Source organism: Osmia bicornis, chromosome 11, assembly GCF_907164935.1.
Source record: "Osmia bicornis bicornis chromosome 11, iOsmBic2.1, whole genome shotgun sequence".
Classification (NCBI taxonomy): domain Eukaryota; kingdom Metazoa; phylum Arthropoda; class Insecta; order Hymenoptera; family Megachilidae; genus Osmia; species Osmia bicornis.
The window spans coordinates 6851346-6871799 of record NC_060226.1 but is presented as its reverse complement, the minus strand read 5'-3'; the positions used below and the strand labels follow the sequence as shown (position 1 = coordinate 6871799).

At 40.8% G+C, this 20454-nt stretch overlaps 1 protein-coding gene across 2 annotated transcripts in view; it reads left to right on the top strand.

Moving 5' to 3' along the window:
- The first annotated feature begins 4816 nt into the window (after positions 1 to 4816).
- LOC114873769 (protein EFR3 homolog cmp44E) overlaps positions 4817 to 20454 on the top strand; it is a 45694-nt gene continuing 30056 nt past the window's right edge. For both annotated transcript variants that reach the window (XM_029182434.2, XM_029182432.2), the window contains exon 1: positions 4817 to 4882. The gene's annotated coding sequence lies outside the window, so the exon portion shown is untranslated. The remainder of the gene's footprint in view (positions 4883 to 20454) is intronic.

Below are 20454 nucleotides of genomic sequence, written 5' to 3'. Positions count from 1 at the left end.
AAATAAGGATCAAACGCTATTGTTTGCTTCCGCCAACGTAGGCAGTGTCAGGTGTCGATTCACTGTCGTTAGAACGTGTTATTGTCTCCCATTCTCCCGTCTTTACGAGTAGGTGGATCTAACTATTGTTCCCCTTCGATATCGTATGCCGGAATATTAGATCCTAATTATCTATGAAATCGGGTGCGATCGGGTAGCTTAATTTGTTACCAATTCCAACGCTGATCAATGACTGAGATTTGAATCAAGCAATCTGATACTATCGTTACGAAAAATTGATAAACCGTGCGTTTTTTATATACTTGTATAATAAATAAAATGAGTTTACCAAGAAAAACGAGACCTTTCGAGCCCTGACACTATCAATCCTGGCGATTCGAATCATCCATCTCACGCATCTATTCTTCTACCTGTATACCGATTGAAACGAGATCGCTCCCTTTCTTCCTTTGTTCCCTTACAATAGAATCCGTCTCGGCTTCTTTTTCCTTTCACATTTCTTCCTCGTTTTCGGCAGTTCTATTCGTTAGACGACCACCACTGCCGCACCGTTCGCGAAATGAAAAAACGCTGCTTCTAATTGGTCACCGCGGTGATATATAGGTCGGTCCGGATTGTTCGTATCTACCAGGCTCATCTCTATCTTTTTCCTCTGCCGAATCTCTAATGAACCGCAATAGCCAATTTAACGATACCCTGGTCTATTTTCGACCATAGCGGTTCGTCGTTAGCTAGCTACCATTCTACTTTCTACAGGACGCTCCTTGTACTTTGGCCCTCCGCGAAATTAACATCTCAACTTTATTAGAGATATCGATAATTGAAATGCGATACAACCAAGAAAATTTATCTTTCAATTTTATTAAAAGAATGAATAGTATAAAACTACCCTAATTCAATGATCAGGGGTAGTACAAATGAAACATACTGTACATCGAATAAAATCTAAACAAGACAGAAAGATCCTCTTGTTTTTCATCGGAAACACCCTATCGAAGTGTCCCTTCAATCGATGCCATTTGAGAAAGAGCGGTGTAAAAATACACGATGAAACCAAGTGTCCCTTTTATAGCCCCCTTAACGGACGCTGGGAGGATCGGTCCAGGTTGTAACAAGGAAGGACACCCTGTTTGCTTTGTCGGATTGGAAAAAGATCGGGGATCTTTTGGCAGAGTCGTTTCCAAGCCTCTTTATAGGCTACTATTTTCAGACGAAAACTCCTGCCCCATGCAGAGGCACGACTAACGACGTAGTTCGCCGACGTTATTGTACAAAACTGACAGCATTATTTAAGACGCGACCAACCACTTGGCTGAATTTACGAGGTGCGCTCCGTGAGCCCGGGTTAACCGAATAATGTGCCTCCTACGGTCTCACCCAGGATCCGTATCGATACATCGCGTTTCACGCATCCTGTCTGCCGATAAACAATGCCCCTTTTGTGAATTATTAAAAATATATTTAATAACTCAAACAACTTCTGGTCGCTGGGTGCCTAGAGTTTTATCTTATTGTCAGTTGATTTTGAAGGATGTGGGAGGGTCTAGATGCACTAACTTTTGAACGGACCGGTATTATTTCTTTTCTTTACTTCTAAATTTATGAAACGGATACGTGAGATTGTTGCTGGTAGGGAAATATTGTCGAGGAGTATATTAAAGTGGGATAAACTAGGATAAAAGTCGGCATACTCGACTGCATGTATCGAACACCCTCCCGAGTCTGCCCGATGTTTTCCAAACCGACCCGAATAGTCGTGAACCCGACATATTAGTCAAGCTGCACAGCACTGTTGTAAATGATTAGATAATTAGAGTTTGGAAGCTTAACAAATTTTTACCCTCACCGTGGCAATAAAACGAGAGACTACTGTAATATTAATATTAGCTGTGATTTTGGAGAGAGCGTGCGACTTCTAGTGTAATGGCAAATGTAAAAATTGTAAAGGATTGATATTCGATCGATACCAACTTTATAATATCCTTCTTTAATTATATTTTCTCTTAATCGAATAATAAGATGCAAATTTCCATGCTAATATATTAATTTCTATGAAAATCGTCGAAAGATTCTCAAGTGACGAAGTACGGTCGCACGAATGAACCGTTCAAAAGGTACAAAGAGTCACGACGCGACCGTACTTTCTCACCGCGACAATATTTTCATTGTATCGCGTTTTTGGCTAGTAGCTGCTAAATAAATGCAGGTTTACGTTGCCATTGGTGATTATGACCGACATAACAATGCCGCCGGGTGTAAAAGAATACACGTGAGGTTATATGCATCAACTACACTTACCCGTACGCGTCCATAGGCAGAGCGTGATTTTAACCGCAATGGATGACTCTGCTGCGAGCCGGAGTCCCGTTGTTATTTTTCGAGAGTCTGCTGTCGCAAGAGTCACTTCTAATCACTATTGTCACCCGCACTCGCGCGTTAAACAAGTAACACTCTTTACTGTTTGCTTTCACGAAACAAAATGACTCCACCCGCATGGCGTCACTCGGTCAGCTTCGCGAGAACACAGATCGATTTGAATCTATCGAAAATATCGAATTCGTGTGAAGTTAATCGCGAACATGCGCGCGCATATAGTCGCGTCACGTGGGTAGGTTCACATTGTTCGCGAGTTACTGTCAGTGTTTCGTGTTTGTTTTGTCGGATGAAAGTGAAAATCATGTGGAAAAAGTAACTTGGACTTGTTTTTCATCGCTGGAGAAAGCTTCGCATCGTAACAGGTTAGAACATACGTTTAATTTAGAAATATTGTTGCGTGATCAAACGACTTATTGCACGATTAACCTCTTCATGATAAAATGCTGAACAATGAATATTCGATCGCCATCTTTTGTATGAAAACTTTTTATGAGTACAAATTGAAAATCTGATAAATCAACTTGAAAATACATATATCGTTTCGCTGACTCAGTATCTCGTTCGCGATAATGAAAATAGCGAACCGGTGGGTAGGAGTTGTGTTTAGCGTAAAAAGAAGGGACAAAAGGGTGGTATCAAGAACGATGGAACGGTGACTCTCGAATAAAGAATATGACCCACTCGAGGGTGAAAGAAAGAAAGGGTGTGTTTTTATTCAAAAGGAGATTCGGTCAAGAATGTGCGGGAGGATGGCGGGGGGGCTGAAAGAGGGCAAGAACCCACGGCCCCCCCACTCGAAAATCTCGGTCATATTATACCAAAGCCCGGTAGAATCTTGACTCGCGGCTTTTTTTCCTAGCTACAGTACCATTGAAACTTGTTAGGATCTGATGTGGTAATTTTACGAGCATCCGTTTGCTATCTATCATTCATCCAATTATTAGCTATCACTTTGAAACTATCTAAAATGTTTTCGTCTGCGATTACACTAAACCGATTTTCCACCGATTTGCATTTTAATACCATGCTAAACTCAATCATGAAAAAGGGTAATTTCACTCGTGGCGTTAAATACCGTGTGATTAACTTGCCATATTTATGATCTACATAAATCCGTCTCAGTTTCAATTAATATTCAACAGCACACAGCTACGAATGATGTATTACGACGGTTCAGAAACAAATTTAGGAGAGCCTGACCTGGCAAAATGTATTTTCAAACTCGGCAAGGGATAACAGAATATTTGAAACTAGTTATAGAATCAATTGTTAGACCTTCAAGGTAGCGACGAGGTGGTAATTTCGAGTTTATGCAATTTTGATATTACAACTAATATTAATATTACAGTAGACTCTCGTTATATTGCCGCGGTGAGGGTAAACATTTTTCTCTCAAATAAACTAAATTTCTCTTCACTGTTACTTTTTACATGCCATATTATCAACAATTAAACACTACTTTTAATTACTTAATCAATCGTTTCGCTCCAGTATGTCAGCCACTTGTGAACTAATTACAAAAAATAGACATGCTTATACTCTTTTCAATTGCGTGACTCACCCTGTATAGAAGTCCGAAGTTGCACGAGGGTACTGGTCCATGGGATCCATGGTCCGGTCCAGAGTATCCAAGGGAAGAACTAGAGTAGCCCGAAGGGCCAGACACGGGCCCTATTATACACTTCTATGCCGCCACTTAAAATCCCGGGTCCCGGGTCTAGATTAGAGAATTCAGACGTTCGAGTTGGCTGGCCCAATAGGGCGCTGCGGTTTTCGATCACCTTTTTTGTCTAGGGCCAAGGCGTAACGTCCTGCTGGAATATTTGGGCCCTCGTTAGGTGGTGCGGAACGTCGTTACCGTATAAAACGAATAGCCGCCATAGAAGAGCAATTCTAAACTGGCAGCGTTACTTGATTGCTTGAACGTGATCACGAAATTGCCGTTATAAATTGTGCCCCTATTAATATACCAACGGTAACAATTTGCGAAAGGGTTAATTGAATAGGGACGACCGAAGGTTTAGTTACGATGAACGTCTGAATTCATTTCGACTATCTTTTCGTTGTCAAGTTTAACTTTTATCTTTTGCAAAATTAAATTCGTATTTTATACTAAATATTTGAGTATCTAATTTTAATCTGGGTCACGGTTGATCGCGCACTATCAAGGGTTAATGAGCAAACACACGCGACCAGAATTTTCATTCCCATAGTTAATTATCGGCACTTGAGAAGAATAACGACGTTAAAATTGTAAATCGCACACTCCGTTTAGAAATGAACTCCGTGCCTCGACTCGAGGAACGCACAAGAACGAATGATAACACATCCGACGCGACGGTCCTCGCCGATGATCCGAGTGTTTATTCAAAGGGATTATCTCTCGCTCGAGCACGGTATCAACATCAACTCGGCTAGAATAGACATCGTTTCTCGCATTCACGTATTAACCTTCGTAGAGTAAGGAACCTACTGCTGCCGGGCTCGGGAACACGTTAATTGCAAGGTAATTTATATAATTTACTTACATTTATTTCTACAAGGAACGACGAACGAAATTATAGGGAATTGCGAAGAGAAAAATAACACACCGGTTTGTAACAGATCTTAATTCATAAATTATAACATAAGTCTTACATTAAGTCGTACGCATAAGTGAACGGAAATAAATTATATTTCTCATCCACGCGTAACGCAAATAATCAATGCCGATCGTTTGATTGTTTAGTCGATGATAACAGACAATTACGTGATTCAGCTTTTCTCCGGAAGGCTAGAAGGTGCCTCGTTAGCCCCGGAATTGTCGAGTTAACGCCCAAAAAGTAATCATCAATCACCATTAACTCCGGCTATTCGATCGTCTTAATCGTTTCCCAAAAATTCAGTGTACCGGGGATTCGTAAATCGTGCCGATCCGACGGGTGCGACAGGGCCTCGATTAAAGTCATTTTCGGCTGACTTGATTGTAATCCAAACCCTCGAACGAAATCCACCCGGGGATGAACATGTTCCGAAAGGATGAACGAAACTCATGAATCATTTCCTAAAGAAGGCGAATAACTTTTGCATTGCTTTGTCAGAAGCGGTTCGAATAATTTATCGAATTAACGACGTAGACCTATAAATCTAACGATAGAAGGTATTATTTAACAATCCCCGTGGAAACCGAAACCAATCTTAATTCCTAATCCAACCTTAATACGATCAGCCGCTAATTATCTCGCTTGTTAGCGATATATTCTATAGAATGATCCTTTCATTTGCAAATAAAAATTTTCGTGTTAGACCGGACACCTTCGAGGATGAAGATATTAAAGGATCTTCAAGGTCTTCTGTCACACAGAGGACCATAAATCCTTTCCTCTTGAAAAAAGACGTTCAAGATGGTGCCTTGGATTAAAGTCGGATGTCCCTGATTATATAAGCGGTAGAAACTTTTTCACCGCGTAATTGTATCTTATGTTCCTTGGTAACGAAATCAGAACACAACGATCGAACGTCAAGCGATCCATTCGTTCCGGATGAATCCGTTCAAGTAAAAAAAGTACTCGAAGCGATCGTTGCCTGATCTGGCAACGGTTTCCGTGAAGATTCCGTGGAATCGTGGGACGCCGGTCGCTTTCTCGTCTAGAAAGCACAAGGAACAGAAGAGACTTCCTAGACGCGGGCATGCCGCATTCCGTGAAAATGGCGAGCCGCCAGAGTGTTGCATTTAGGATCAGCCAGATCTTTACACCGTAATCAGGGACACGCGCTCGATCCAGCCTGACTTTAACCCAGAAGGTTAAGTATACCTCTTCCTGCCGGCTGTATCTCTTTCTTGCTCTTTATCCGAGACTTTTCAAGCGGCGTTCGGTATCACGATTGATAGAAACACTGTATCGGATTAACCTTTTACCAATCCTCTGAACAGTCTAGATGAATCAGAAACGAATTCACAAATCACGAGAATGATAATTGTTGGATTTATCAGGGTATTGTCGCGATCCCGAAGGGAGGTAATTGAACACGAAACATAGTTTGTAGTATAAAAAATGGCCTTTTTTTTTAAATTCGAACTAAGCGATGCGAACTGTCCAGAACCAGAGCGAACTAGCCATTTTACGAAGGACACTTGAAAATATATGGCTAATAATTCAGGGATTTATACTTTGAATCTTTCAACAAATGTCACGGTAAATATTAAAATCTTTCACTTCGACGATTAAACAATTTTTTGTTTTCAATATCAGCGACAGTATCAGCATTGACATTTTCGAAATAAATGTTTAATGTTTCGCGTACATTTACATAAATTAAATCGCTAATTTTGAGAATACCACCTTTTATTATTAACCTTCGACGAACTGGATTCTTGAATATTGAGCAACATTTTTCAGACTTATTGCATATTCTTTCCCAACCAGTTTCCGCTTTCGCTTCGTCCAATCGTTTATAAATGAAATTGCTTGCGAAACGCGAGACATTCGCGTGTCATTCTGTTTGAAAAAATTGAAGAGGGTCCTTTTCGACTCTATATCCTGGATTTATCTTATAATCTGGTCGGTAGTTGAAATTGCGGAACGTTACTTTTTATTGTTTGCTTTACGATCGTCTTCGCGTGAATTTTCAACGTTTTCTGAAATCGACCTCGACCAAATATTAGCCGAACGTTCCTCGTCAAAGACAGCCTTGAGTGCAAACAAGAAGGAAACGGGTGCAGCACCCACACGCCTCGAATTACCTGTTCACACATACGCCCTGACCTTCGCGTTGAGGTCGCTTCTATCCTTTCTTTTATCATCTTCCTTCCACGTTTCACCTTGTACGCTTATTACGCGGAATCGTAAACGGTAGCCGCTGTCAACTGTAACCGACTGTTTTCTCACCAATTGCATCGGTTATTTGAACGAAATTAAAAGTGGCTACTATTTAGAAAGAGAAATCCCCCAAGTATACTTAACTCAGACCGATGATTTTCTATTCTCTTTCATTTCTACCTGGTTTCCCTCAGAAGGAGACCCTGACCTTCGTCCCTATCTCGGTGGAAAAACTCTCTTTATCGAAGTTCTTTTTAGTTACTCAATGATGCAACGCCATGAACTGTGATTTATTCAGAGGCCATTACGACTTCCGTTCGGGGGACTTTAATAACACGACTATTCTTAGCAGTTGACGTACTTAAGTGTCCGGTGATTAAGCAATACAAGGGAGATGTGTGAGTTTTCACCTATGACGATTTCAGGCAAAACACTGAAGTAGAAGAAGAATTTAATTAACACTAGAACCATCAAAGTGACTGGTTACCAGTTTCTTATTTTATAAATTATAAATGTTATCAAGGTATTTTCATTAGTTAAATGTATGTTGGCTGTTATCGAGCGAAAGAATATGTTTCATCCTTTATCTACTTATTGTTAGTAATCTACATTATTTTCAATTTAAAAATAAATGTACATCAAACGTCGGTGGTTCTAGTGTTAATCAATGGTTGCATAGAGTTGTTTGGAAAATTTCTTAGAATTTTCTTAGAATTAGATAAATCTGAAACAAACAGTATAGTGGCATCGTTTGGAGGATAGGTGTAGGTGGAGAAGAAAAATGGTAAATTATACATTCTCCTGTTCCTGTGTCGTTGAAGGATGGTGAGAGGATCTTGAGAATCAGGCCACGAGAGTCTTCCAGTTGATGGCTGAAGTATTTATATGTATTATACTTCGTCGATGGTGTCATGTGGAGAATGACCTTTCTTCAATGCCCACGCCTAGTAACATAAGACTGGTCAAGGGAGTATACTTTCGTATTTATTGTTGCTCGAATGACATCGTGCAATAACGTTCTTTTACTTTGCACTTGCACACTTTCCCATTGGTAATCGTCCTTCTCATCGAGGAGGGTTGTTAAAATTATGCAACCGTGATATTCATCTGAGATTCCTTCGAACGTTCATGTTTATAGTTCATTACTTTAGGTATATTGTTCTCACTTTTTTTTAAAAATCAATTGCGTTATACAGGTCACCTGTTGCAAGTGAGAAAGCAATTCACAGATATGGATTACAGTGTTTCCGAACGAACGATCATACAACTTTCAAATTTTATAGAATAAATGAAGGCATTCGTTCTTTTACTCAATTTTTAATTAGTTGAAATATGGTAATTGTAAATTATTTTTGAAATATCGTAGGGGGAGATAGAGAAATATTGATGGCATCATTAATTAGAAAAGCTTAATATTTTTTACAATTAGCCTTCCTGATATTCATTTCTTTTTTTTTTTAATACAAGAACGCTGAATGATAAAGAAACAAAGCGATGATGGATCACATATTTTTTGCCTCGTACTTGCATTATTGTCGCGCAATTTCATCTAACGATACATATCTTCCTAGCAATTTATATCGTGCAATTCTCCAGAAGTATACGTCACTTCAGTTCCGTAGAAATAGTTATACGTATTGTTTTACCTAAGCATTTGTCGTGCCAACTTTTCCGCATTCGCGACCCGATAAACAGGCATTTCCTACTGGGTTATCCTTGATAAACCGATAAAATTTATCGTTGAAAATCTACTGTTTAGAGGCTTACGAAACGCGAAATTACGATTCCGCCGAGTGAGTCAGTTTACTTTCGAGCAAGAAAAATCGAGAACCGTATCTTTGCATCTATCTCGGTGTTACCGGCGAACGTTGAAAGCGTAAATAGCGCGAAATTCGCAATCAGGGGCGGGCATGCGAAACGGTGGCTTCTTTTGTCCTGTGCAATCAAGGGTACGGTATTTCGATTTCTCCAAATCACTCGCGGAAAAATACATTCTTCTGCGGCTGAATTCGATCGAGATTTTATTCGATGCTTGCAAATAAGGAAAGAAAAGAAATTCTCTTAAAACGTATGGAACTTCATTGCGTCCTCGGCTAAATTTAGCCGAAGTGCTGTACAATTCTGAAACCCGGAAATCTCGGAGAACAACCATCGTAAAGAATCCCGTGGCCGTGAAAACCATCGAGATATCGTCTGACGAAATCGCTCGCCGGTGAATGAGTTAATTGATGACGATACTCGTTTACTCGCAGTACCTTTCGACGAGATTCGAGCACGGCACAAGTGCACCTGTAAATTTCTTGATAACACTTTCAAACACACCACCGACCATCCCTATCGAACACACGTTTCCCAGCCTCTTACGGTGGCCAATGCACGCGATGCAATTACGGCTGAACGATCGAAACGATCGTACGATCGCACGCGTACTCGCATGTACAGGATTAAAGCACGATCCTCCGGAATACGGATCGGAATGTCTGCTCTGGAAACGTGTAACCGAGTGAATTAGAAGCCGCGAAACGAGCTACATATTCTTGTCACACGTTCGTACTATTTAGCAAGAAAGAGGGGTGTCCAACCCTTAAGGAAGGGTGCGCATGGCCTGTCTGAACCGTTCGTCTACTTCGAATTTTGAAACAATTATTTTTGACTTAAAAATTAGTGTACTTGGAAAGTCGGTAGTTCTAGCGTTAAGTGTAACACGAATTTACCAAGATCGCACGATGTCCGCAACGAACGCGTTAAACCGATAAATCGCGAACTTTGCGATCCCTGCGGAAAGTGGGTGCAGTCGATAGTCAGCAGGGGAGCAATAAAAATGAAGGATACCCGTGAAATTGCAACTACCAAACCAACGTATCCCTTACTACCGTTCGCGTTCGGTTGATTCTTGCGTTACGCAATTGTTACGGGTCCGCACGGCCACGCCGATGGTGCAACCAGTTATTAATATTGTTGCATCGTCGGGCACGGACGAGAAGCGCAAGTCTCGTCGTACTTTAAGGGGGATAATACAACTGTATCGTTTATCAACGACAACCGCGAATACGCCGAATGAAATACGGTCGGAGTAATAGTCGATGTAAAAAGCACCGACACCCGGAGGGCTCGATCGATAACGCCTACACACGTGTGCGAGCACCTTTATAATACGTTAACGTAACTCCTCTAAATGAAACCCGATCGTTCGTGCCGGAATCCGTGTCGCTGTTGTAATTAAATATCTTGTCCACCGGATTCTGGGCTACGTACACTGGGTAAAGGAAAGTATTCGAACGACATACTAACGGACTAATTGAAACAAATTGTATTTTTGTAATATAAATTTAAAAGGGCTTTGTCCGATAATCAGTGTTCTCACTTGTACAATCCATTAACCCTTCGGACGACGGACCATGGAGAGAGCCCGATTCCGCTATTTAAGGGTTGGGAGATACACTATAGAATGATTGACTTGGAAATTGTTTAATTAATTCTACAAATTATACAAACAGATCAAATGATTTTTCCATCGGATCAAATACGACACGAATCTACCAGCTTAATCCGTGCAAGGTCAAATTACCATCAATCGTCAATTAATTACAAACAGATATCCAAGTGATTCTTCTCTACGAATGATTAATGACCAGGCAACAGGCACTCGAACGTTATTTAAACTGCCTTCCATTCAAGCTAGCAACGATGCACAATGAGGCGGTAAGCAAACATCGCGAAGCCCCTCACGAGTCACTGCATAATGATGCCAACAAGGTTATCCATCGGCGTCATCCTACGTTACAACATTTCAGAGTGCGTCCACCGACGGGAATTGCTCGATATTTCATCGGAAGGGAAAAGGGAAAAGGAAAAAATTACGTAAGACCGCGAGGTCGACAGGGACGCGTTGTGTCGCGAATGACCTTTCGAGGATCCAAGAAAAATCTCTGGTCCCGAGGACGATCTTAAAAGCGCAACGATGTACTACACGATCTCGATCTTATTTTCGTATTGTCCAATGACGAGACGAAGGAAGAGAGAGAAGCAGAATTGCTCGAAGGTTGATGCTTTTCGACGTTTTGTTTCGAAAAAGGGTAGCTGACGCACGCACGGCGATTGTCGAAGAATACAAACTACCTCATTTCCACCTTGTCCTTGAAGGAACGATCGCGTTAACGAAACCTTTAGGCGGCTACCTCGCCTCTGAACAGAGATCCGAACGATGCAAGCCTGTCTCTACACCTACGTGGCGAACGACCTAAATATCTCCATTTGTCTTAAAAGCATGAAATTGTAATGGAAGCAGATGACAGTGCACGGTACAGGAATAAATGACTCGAATATTTGTTAACGAGAACTTGGAACGATCGGTGAGCTGCGGGGGAGAAGAAAGGTGCAGCCACGTTTTTTTCAACTCTCAACTTCCATGATTTTCAATTTATATTCTTGCAGGCTAGCCGAGTTTAGTAATTTGCGAATTTTATAGAAATAGTCGAATATCCTTTCGGGTAGTTGTGCAATTTTTCTGGGATCATTTTGTAACAGAAACGTGTCTCAAATTAAAATGAACTCGTGAATGGCGAGATCGTGCAATATTTTGCAATTCCCCGGTCTTTTCGTATTCCATGAGCGTTATTTATAAGATGAATTAATATTATATGCTAGATATAAATATCGAGGCACTTGGAACTTCTGCTGATTATGTAATGATTCGCTTGGATTACTGCATTTTTATGATACCTGGGTTTTAAGATATTCAGAACGGGAGTAATATTTATTTTCTAATTGATATAAAAAACTTGTATAAAAGTGTTTTTTAGTTACTCCATTTTTATTCTAAGATAGTCACACGTTACGTAACTTTGTTCCTTGAAATTTTCTGAAAACTTTGCCCGTTTCATAGTCAAATAGCGAGATAAGATTCAGCGATGTCGACTTTCGTGTTTCTGCTAGACGTCTGTGCTAATTTGCGTCACCGGAAATGACGGTGTCAAATCAAAGAGAACAGTGAGAAAAAACAAACAGAAGCGTTAAAAACGAATGGTTATGTAGCATCCGCGTTTTCTAAGGCTGATATGCAAAACCAGGTAGAGATATTTCCATCAAGCCCAGGTGCGCCGTATAATTCATCGAAAAACAATTACCCCTTTTATACCGGGAGGACAATACGCACAAAGGACATTGCCGAATGCCGTGCGAATTCCATTTCATTTTATTCAACACATTACTCGCCGATGTCATAAATAGCATGCGTCCCCGAAAGTCCTGTTACATCGGTCGGGATCGCGTCCGGCCAAGGGAATCGCGACTAAAACGGGAGGTGAGATCGAAAAGAAGACAAAGTTCTCACGTTACGAGCACATGTTATCCGTGCGTGCATGCGTGCGTAAGCGAATACAAACACGAGTGCACCGTGTCATCCCATGTACGGTGTACATGTCCATACGCGTACTAACGTGTCCTTTACGCGAATCAAGCTGCACGTAGGGTACGTACGATTACGCTCTTGCAACCGAGGGGGGATATATGCGTTTCTCGCTACGTAATGGGATGCACGCGTTTTTCCGTCAACTTCTTTCTTTACCTCCGTTACGTAACCGCGAGTGTCCTCTTCCTGAACGCGGTTCGCGTAACTCTTTACCACGGTGAGCTGCATCCGTGTATATGTGGTTCGTGTACGGAGTTACGTGTATGTAATACGCGTCAAGGAAGCGGCGAATCCCGGTGAATCCTGGCGAGGATGCGCGCCCGATAACTGTGCACGCCCCGCGGACAAGAACGCGAGGGTCAGTGCTTCTGTCAGGTCTTCTCGGCTTTGCGAGATTATCGACATGCAGGATCTCGATAAGACGCGAGGCAACTGTTGCGAATGCAAGTGTGCCAAGTATTTTAGGACGCGCCGAAAATTCCTTGCATTCTCAACGTTCCTGCTCCGCCTGCCCGTAGATTGCACGAATGATTCAGGACCGAGGATTTTCTTTTCCTTTGTTTCTTTTTTTCTTTTCAAACAGAAAATGTTGTTTCAAACGAGCGAACGCATTAGCCTTCCGTGAAACGAAGGAGGTAGATTCGAGTACTACCTGCGCATTTTCCATGCTTTCTCGTTTTACGTAACCGCGAGATGTTCCTCTCACGTGAGCTCGAAGATGAACATAGATGAAATTCGAGCAACAAGAGGAGGAAATAAACGCAACGCGATGCGAATCGTGGCCGCTTTCGAATTGATATGATCGCGGCGCGGATGCATCGAGAGGCGGACGAGGTTGCGCGATTAATCTACCGTGGCTCATCGAGACGTGCGAAACACGGCTAAACCTAATCGTTTCGAATAGGAGACACCGATCGTTACGATGTACGCATAGTTACAGATTGCGAACGGATATTTTCTTTTATTTTTCTTCACCGGTACGGCTGGTCACAGCTGGTTGAACTTGAAAATAGAAAACGAAGGAGGAAAGTAGAAAAGGGACGATCATTGGAAATAATCTACGTGCATTGTCAGGGCTGAGAGATCGATCATAACGTTCGCTTCCTTATTGCGGAAACCTGTCCATCGGGCTGACACGTAAGTCAGAGTTTGCATGTCCGATAGGAAATCGGTTCTGTCGGAAGGGCGTGGGCATTCGTGCCAGGCCTCCGTGCCTTCAAGTGGATTCCGTTCTTTCTCTATTCTTGACGAGCAATGAAAACGGTTAACCGTCAACGACCAAGTACGACGTTGAACCTGCCGGGAATAATGCAGTGGTATACCTACGTGTATGCACGTGTTCGGTGCAACGCTCGATATCCAATCGACCCGGCGCGGCGCGATGCACCGAGCATTATTACGTATTTCATCGTGCGTTATGCAACCGTGCATATCGGATGAAAGAGCACGAAGGTAGACGCGAGGAATGCGTACAGTGAAAATGCTGACGCCCGTTAATCGGACGTATCTCGGCAACAGGATCAAGGTGTCGGCTGCCGACGACTGAACTTTAACCCTTTACCGCGAATTCTTATAATTACGATCGTCTCGTGTAATTAAATATCTCGGGCTATGATCCGACAAAAAGCAATTCGATTTCGTTTCGAAAATAAATGTTAAGTTTAGCAGGGTTCTAACCAGACAAATGAATTATTCTTAATTATACAATTCAGTGGCAGGTACTTCCTGCGTTTACGTTGAAACCTTTCGCTCGAAGAGGGAAATTATGATTACGCGTGGTTACGTGTGCCCCTTCGAAAGAACAGAAAGGAATAACCTCCGGTACAGACCGGTGACTTATCTGCAGAACTCGACGTGTACAGTTATGTCATCATCTTCTGTCGTCGCAGGAAGTCGTTGCGAATATACAGAATACAGTAATACAGCTGGGATTCGCGGTTGGTCGGCGTGGAAATCAGCGATGAGTGTTTTTTTCTCAGGAAAGGAAGAAAATTAAACGTGTGATTAAATCATACGAGAGCTTTTGCGTAATTGCCGACACGTGGCAGTCGCGATGGTTTCTCTGTTTTCATACGGATAACGTTCTATCAAGGAAAACCTGTGCCATTGCTTTTAACTGTGTTTCGCTTGACATTCACACCTGACATTACTCGAGGTAACAATCTGCGTAATTCTACGGTTACCAGACGTACCAGCTATTAACCCTTCGACCTGGAATGACGCGATACACCAGACTCGTTCAAATACTTTCCTGAACGACTGTGTATTAAGAAAATTGCAAGAGCAGTAGATCAACATAAATTAGTTGATCCTTTTATCGACTATTAATCCTGTTCGAACGTAAATCGAAGCAAGGCGTATCCCTCTATTCCAGCTGGATACTCAGGTATTCACGCCATGAAGAGCTTCCTGGTATAAATCAGTGGATCGAAAAAAAATCAGACTATAACGTGGACACGTTGGACATCGTAATGAGCATCCAATAAAGGACAAGTCCATAATGTCTTATTTTAATAGCAGCCTTTGACGAGTTACTTCTCTTTCTACCGTTTCAAATTAACAGCAGAATTTCCGATCCTACATCACTTTGATTTATTCTATGCACATTTAAACTATTGATTAACTGAACAAATAATTCCACGGAATTGATCAACCCAAAATGGTGCAATTCTTTTCGAAAGGCTGTTCAAACACTCGATCGTGGATAAACAAAGAAGAAAGCGAGAATCCAACATTATTTGTACAGTGTGAATCGTTTCAAAGCTATGATTACTAAATACTGGAAGCTATTTTCAGCCCTCGCATCTAATAAATTGTTTCATCATTTTTATAGTCTCTCGTACTTTGCCTCTCGATCTGACTCCACGGTTACTCTGCATCGTATGCAATTTTTATATTCATAAAATAAAGTTGACGGGATAATACGTAGCGAATACCAGTAATTATCGATAAGTTTCTCATCGGGCAGGCGTCTACGTGCGTGGCATGCGCCTACGAGACAGTGAGCTACCGTGTGCGTTGGTAACTTGATTAACATCATCGCCGTGATCATCGGCGGCGATTGTGTTAGCATCTACGCCGATGAGCGAACAACGTTCCCTTACCGATCTTGGCTCTCTTCAAGGCGATAGATCAGTCTAGGGACTCACGCCTCTAAAGCTAAGCGACCCGCAGGAAATCGGACCTTAAAGACCGATGGATCTTTAACCCTGCTTACCTATTTCTTCTGCAACTGAAAATTATTTCTTGCCCTACTAGAATATATTGCGGTACTTAAATCGCTGTCGGATACCTCTGGTACATTCCACGCGAGAAACTAAGTTCACAAATAAGTTACAACAAAAATAGCCTACGGTATCTTGCAACCAAGAACTACCACATAAAATCTACTTTATTCCTAATCAATACCGATTTATCATCAACGAATCTCTTAATACTATGTTGCTACAAGTGTAGAGATATTGGAGAGCAAAGAAATATAATTTGTTTGAAACATCAGCATATGTTCATAAAATATCTATTCAGAATACACAAGGTAGAGAATATACAAGGATTTAAGCAAATTGCTTTTCCATTTTTATCGGTAGTATTAATCGATTTCCTATCGATCGATTAGTAAGAAACTTTCTATCAGAGAAACTGATAGAGTTGTTCGCCTTTTTAATAAGCCGAACTACCAGGGTTATGGTCTACCGGTTGGTAATTGATATAAAGCCTGGGGCTAGACTAGAGTTCGCGATGTTATTAAACAAGTTGCTTCCTCATTTTTATCGTTAATCTTAACGGGCCATTTTCTTCGGCTAGAAATTTTAATTAACATACGGATCTACTTAGGTGGCAAGTGGAAAATTAAAACTCTCTAAGAACTGAAATTGTTTCGAAAATCATGATAACTGTTTGGCTAAACACTTTGTACATTCCAGTTCAATTAAAACGTAATCATATATTTCCTGCCTCATCCGAACGTGGCAAATGTTACATGCTATTTAATTTCATGTGGTATAATTACCGTTCAGAGCACTTATCGTTAATATATTATATCCTGGCGTTGCACTAGTTGTGTAATCTAATTAAATGCATCTTACTTAAAGTGAGATAAATGACAAACTATACGTTGTACAGTTTTGCGTAATGCATAAATAATGAACCGCTATAGTATTCAGTTTCTGATTTTCTTTTCGACCAATTTGGCAAGCCTCCTATTTACCGAATAATTTTCGGTGCAATCCCAAATTAATAATTTAATTCATAAGTATTCATTTTTTCATGCCTGCCAAAATGAAAATTTTATTTATTTTAACCGTAATATCGGTGAATATCTTTATTCACCAATCAATATAAACTACCCTTTAATTAAAAACAGAATCCCCTCGATCGTCGCGAGAGAATTTAAACACCAATTATTGAATTTCCATAATACCATTCGTTCCAGTTCATTAGGCGTTGATATTGAACAACTGCTAGTATATATACAGAGCACATTTTTTTCAATGAAACACAATTTCAACTTAATTGAAATACACTATTCACCACGAGCGATTTTAAAGCTTCAAAGTTATTAACATCAAGGAATTCCGATGCGGATATATATTGAACTGAAATTAATTTACAAAAGATGGATAAACTAATGAACATACTGAAAAAATACTCCTGGTACCCACAGTAGTAATTAAGGGTTAGTTACGCGAATAACAAAAAAGACCATTGTGTATGATATTAAGTTAGCAACATGTTTCTCTCCAGAATTTCTGTAATGTAGTTCCCTTTGACGGTGTTTAATTCAATTCAGAAGATACTCCTGTATGATGCATATCGTGTACATCAATCATTAGGTACACATAATATGTTGCAAATTGCATTTCCCTCTTTTTTGGCCTGTTCCCTTTGAAACAAGTAGAGTAAAAATATATCGACAATCTTGGATCTTGGATTAATTCCTGGATATCTGCATTTAGACACGCGATCTCATAACTGGAATGAACAGCGAACACATTCTACAAGCTTCTTTTATAGCTATCTGGAAACTGCTATTTAGATATACCTACACCTCCATATTGATAGTTCTACCAGTGCTACATTAAACCGAAGCATATGATACTGATAACGTAATCCTTTGGTAAATACTCAATAGTTCGATATTTAAATGACTGTACAGATTATAACTTGGTAAATCTTTATACACGACATTCCAGCTTGTCCAATTTTTTATTCTATCAAAATTTTTACGTTTCATATTTTATAGATATAGCGCGTGAAACGAGTTTCTGTTGAAGGAAATTATTTTACTTAAAATTTAGCATATTTTCGATATTACAGATATTAATTACTTTCGCTTTTTTTTTGAATCAATTTCATGGGGTCCTTAAGATTCGAGTAAAACGTGACCAAGTAAATTTTAAATTCGAACCAAAGTTTGAATTATTATTGAAAAACGGGTGGGCAACAGGTGCGATTGTTAAAATAGCGTTGAAACGAAAGGGGCAGAAGTAGGAAATGCATGGGTAAAGAATGATGGAGGCATTGCACCTCGGGCCAACGATAACAACAAGCAGTAACGGCTATACAGAGGCGGACAGAAGCTACTTCCCCATTCTCGAATCTTCATTCGTGTATTACTTCGTATAATGCAAGCATTACGGGTTGCTACGGGGCCCAACGTGTTCACGTGCATCGGCACACGGTCGTGGAGCTCAAAAGATTTCGAGGAAAAATCCGTTAGACCGTAACCTCTACAAAGACCAAGGATAGCACCAAGGTGTAGCCGGAACAGGTATCACCGGCTTGAAACCCGGCACGTCGTAAAGCGTAGAACCTCGTGGAACATCGAAGCGAACCGGGGACTCTCGGCTCAGAGGATCATTTTGCAAAAGCCAATAACTCATCGCTGCAAAAGCGTCGTATAAATTTCGCGGGACCGGCTACAATCACTTTTACGATGGCTTTACTGTTTTATCTAGAGCGTACACCGTCGTGATAAACGTATCAGCTAGTTAACCTCAAGTAATAAGCATTTTCCTTTGATTTTTATCATAAATTACAACGGAATGAAGAGAAAATGAAAATTTTTATCTAAACACGCTGATACTCATTAAAAATAATCTAGGATAGAATTAATAAGGTGTTAAAATTTATGAAATCGTCACACATGATTTATCTAATTTGATCGATAAAGTGTTCACTTGTCCCCAATCTACTGTGAGGATATTCAGTGAAACTTAACACAGCCATATATGTATTTTTGACACCTGTAGGCGTTCGGTGCTGTGGCCTACCCTATAAATACGAGTCCATTCGATCCCACAAAAGAGCACAATGGCACGAAGCAACGACCTGCTTGTCGTCTGTCGTATACGGTCACGAACGCGCCAAAAGATCATCCTTTAAAGGTCGAGTGGGCGTTGGCAATACTTTGCGAACACCCCGTAACGCCATAAGATAGAATGTTACACATTGCTGCTATGTAGGAATAGTAAACGCAGGTAGGACCGGCCTTGTTCCATTTACCTCGCGTTCCATCAGGGAATTCTGTCAACGATATGTCATACACTGATATTCGAAAAGCTTATTCTGAAAGTAATGCCGCAAGCAGGGGAAGGAATAGGAGAGAAGGAAACAGGGTGCGCAGCGGCACCCTGACAGACTCATCGGACTCACCCTCAAGTATTATCGTTTAATATTATACTGACGAGTAGTCTAGTACAACGGTGCAGTAATTATCTCGCCATTATTTTCCCACTTTTTATACCTCCATATTAAGGTCATTCCGAGATTTCTTCGTGGAATCAATAAAAGATCTCACAGCAGGCAGCCAGTGACAAAGGACAGTTCAGAGAATCACCTCTCAGAGAAAATAACTAACGGTGAACTGTGAAGCAAGCCCGACATTGTTCCACAATATAAAAGATCCCGACATTATGACCGACTTACGATTTCCTTGTTTCCAATGATCTTATTCATACTAGGAAAATACCTTCGGTAAAAATCATTTAATTAGCAGAATTTTTCTTTCTTAATTGTTTGATCACGTCACATTATCTTCTTGTTATATATCGTTTTTCCTATTAATTTACTATTCAAATACTCGAATACCTAATATGGTGTAGAAACAGCCGCATTTCCCAGTGCATATCCTCCAAGCAGTCCTAAGAAAATGTCTCATGAATCTGTCAAATAAATCAAATGGTTCGGCAAAGGGTCCGTGCCGTAGCACGCGATACCCGGAAGAGAACCGTTTCATCGTTCGATAATTTCCCGATCGACGCGGTTTCACGCGTGCTTCGTCACGCGGTCACGCGTATCGCAGGTGGCTGCCCAACGTCCGCTGCAAATTTATGTGCAACATATGCAAGTCCCAGCAGGTTGCTCAGCTTTTCAAAGAAGCAATCGAGAAACAGTGCCTTCCGGGTGGACGATTGCGATTAAACGTTTACCTATACTGCTAGATCTCGATGTCCTTAGAATCAATGGCTAACGGAAGTATTCGAACAGCATCACAAATAATCAAATTCGCAAACTATTTCTCTTGATATAACATCATGGATAAGCGCGCGTTACGATTCTTTTATATCATCCACTCGTGTAGGACTTTCGATGTTTCGAGATCGATCATTTAATACGCAACGGTCATAATCGAAGGCGATATAGAATCAGACAGATAACACAAGCTGTATGTTATTTATTAAAACGTGTTTCGTGTACATTTCGAAAGATTCACTATTTTTTTTTTTGCGATTCTTAACGAGGAACTTTCTTTCCTAGCTTCCCTTATAAATCATCGGTGTCAAACGATCGGTTGTAACCGATAGCTCAACGATGGCAAATTACAACGTGTAAAAGAATCGAGACATCAACGACCAGTAGTGAAAACTG